Below are 3,148 nucleotides of genomic sequence, written 5' to 3' on the forward strand. Positions count from 1 at the left end.
CATTTCCTTCTCCAATGCATGAAAGTGAAAAGGGAAAGTGAAGTCGGTCAGTCGCGTCCGACTCTTCACGACCCCATGGACTGCAGCCTACCAGGCTCCTCCGTCCATGGGATTTTCCAGGCAAGAGTACTGGAGTGGGTTGCCATTGCCATCGCCTTCTCCGCTATTAACAGCACTACCCACTAACTATATAGATAGATAAATATATATATATATTTATATATAGATAGATAAATAAATAGATAGCATATTTAAAAGCAGAGACATTACTTTGCCAACAGAAGTCCGTCTAGTCAAGGCTATGGTTTTTCCAGTGGTCATGTATGGATGTGAGAGTTGGACGGTGAAGAAAGCTGAGCACCGAAGAATTGATGCTTTTGAACTGTGGTGTTGGAGAAGACTCTTGAGAGAACCTTGGACTGCAAGGAGATCCAATCAATCCATCCTAAAGGAGATCAATCCTGGGTGTTCATTGGAAGGACTGATGTTGAAGCTGAAACTCCAATACTTTGGCCACCTCATGCGAAGGGTTGACTCATTGGAAAAGACCCTAATGCTGGGTAGGATTGGGGGCAGGAGGAGAAGGGGATGACAGAGGATGAGATGGCTGGATGGCATCACTGACTCGATGGACATGGGTTTGGGTAGACTCCAGGAGTTGGTGATGGACAGGGAGGCCTGGTGTGCTGCAATTCATGGGGTCGCAAAGAGTTGGACATGACAGAGTGACTGAACTGAACTGAACCCACTAAAGTCTGGTGTCATCCACTGTTTATAAAAACTCTGTACTTCCTTTGTTTAGGGCTAAGAGCTGGAAGTGTTAACTGCTGTGGGCCCGCGGTGTAATAAACCTGAGTTCTCCAACTCCCTCAGTGTGGTGCTTGGTTTCACAAGGGACCGACTTCAGCAACATTTTGGACCTGTGAATATGATGCGATATCATTCCTATGATCATGTTACCCTAACTAGAAAAGATAAAAAGATTTTGCAGGTGTAATGAAAGCCTTTAATCAGCTGATTGCAAGGTAACTAAGAACACCCTGGGTGGGCCTGTCCTAATCAGGTGAACCTTTTAAAATGGCTTAGGCTTTTCCTGAGCCTCTTTCTGACATGAGTTAGATGAGATATATGGTAGCTTGTCTATCATTAGTAAGCTGCCATGAGTTAGACAGCTGCGAGTAAATGAATTCTGCCAACACACACTTGAGAGAGGATCCCAAGCCTCAGATGAGACTGCAGCCACTACCAACAACCTGATTGTATCCTTGAGAGACCGGGAGCAGAGGACCCAGCAAGCTGATTCCTGACCTATGGAAACTATATGATAATAAATGTCTGCTGTTTTAAGCCACTAAGTTTGTTGTAATTTATTACACAGTAATAAAACAATACAACAGTCATGTATTTTGGGGGGCAGGGGGGAGCTGCATCATCCGGCATGTGGGATCTTAAATTCCCTGACCAGGCATCAAACCCACACACCCTGCAGCAGAAGCGCAGAGTCTTAACCACCTGACCACCAGGGAAAACCCCAGTCATACTCATTTGTTTAGTATTGTCCAAGGCTACTTTGGGGCCTTAGCAGTGGAGAGACTGCTATAACCCACAAAACATTAAATATTTATTTAAAAAAAGTTTATAAACCCCTGGGTTATATCATTATGACCCAGCATCACACATCCCAACCATGCTACAACTAGATAAAAGGGAAGGGTCTGTGGATGCATGCAGTGGGGTGAAGACTGGAGAAATAACAGATGTCTTGCTATAAGCAGTTTATCAGTTTAGATACCAAAACTCACATGTGGATTCTTTAAGAAGTCATATTATTTCAAATAGTCTCATGATATGGCTCCTTTTCCCCTACTGCCTGTACTCCTCTGGAAACAAACCAGAATTTTACAATTAAGTAATCTTGAACTTCAAACAACTTGAAACTACAGACAAAATAACTATGCTCAATTATACAAGAAATGCTCAATGTTGTTATCCCCGTACATTGCAATCAACCTTGCCTGGCAGCTACAATTACATGGGCTTTTACACTGATGCTGTTTGGGTGAGTTCTACACGGAGAGGCACAGAGCATCCTCGCAGCTCCCATAGAGCCATGACTGGAGGAGCCCACTTGGGCACAGTTTCCCAAGTCACCACAGTGTCTTTTCTACTTGTGCCCTTTCCTGCCACCTTATGGAATGTCCACTATCTGCCTGCTAGGTAGTCAGTGGTAAATAGGACAGAGGGGGCTACTGCTACATGTCTACAATCTAGTCAGGAAGATATGCATAGAATAGGACAGTAAAAATGAAAGTGATACTGACCAGGGTTCTTGTGGTTCCCCAATCAATAGAAATTAACTATAGAGTCCAGGCAAGAAATTCAGGCAAACTTTATTGGAGCTTCTGCACTGGCCAAAGAAGAAAGCCAAAACAAGTAACAAGTTGGAGGGGGGCTGTGAGCTTGTTCCTTACCTGGGGTAAGGGTCAGGGTATGTCCAGGGATGGGGCTAGAGTGGTGGCTTAGGTGGTTTGCCCACCCTTTGGTGGTGTCGAGTGCAGGGGGTCACACAGAGTACCCTGCTTTTGCTCCCGACACCCTGCTTTTGCTCCCGGCTCTTCAGAAGTAGCAGTTGCGCTTTTTGTCTTTGTATCTTTTGGTCCAGAATTTGCCCAACTGCGCATGCACACAGTTATTTTTAGTCCCTTATATTTTCTTTGTATTTTGTAGCTGGAGGAGGGGTGTGTCCAGGTGCAAGCTTTGCAGCACTGCACCAAAGGGTGCCAGGTCCCAGACCTGTCTCAAAAGAAGCAAATATCTAAGTATTTATTCTAATAGATATGTATGTACAGGAGCATACAGTCTTCCCTGGTGGCTCAGTGGTAAAGAATCTGCTTCTCAATGCAGGAGACACAGGTTCGATCCCTGGGTCAGGAAGATCCCCTGGAGAAGGAAATGGCAACCCACTCCAGTATCCTTGCCTGGGAAGTCCCACGGACAGAGAAGCCGGCGGGCTCCAGTCCATGGGATCACAAAAGAATTGCAAATAAGCAACAACAACAACAACATAGGAACATACATCCAGGATCCTAATTTAGTTGGTATCCTGGAAGTCTTCTCTAAGAAGTGTTGTCCAAACTGTGACCTAAGA

This window comes from Giraffa tippelskirchi, chromosome 1, assembly GCF_054371585.1.
Source record: "Giraffa tippelskirchi isolate mGirTip1 chromosome 1, T2T-mGirTip1v1.2.pri, whole genome shotgun sequence".
In the NCBI taxonomy this organism is placed as follows: Eukaryota; Metazoa; Chordata; class Mammalia; order Artiodactyla; family Giraffidae; genus Giraffa; species Giraffa tippelskirchi.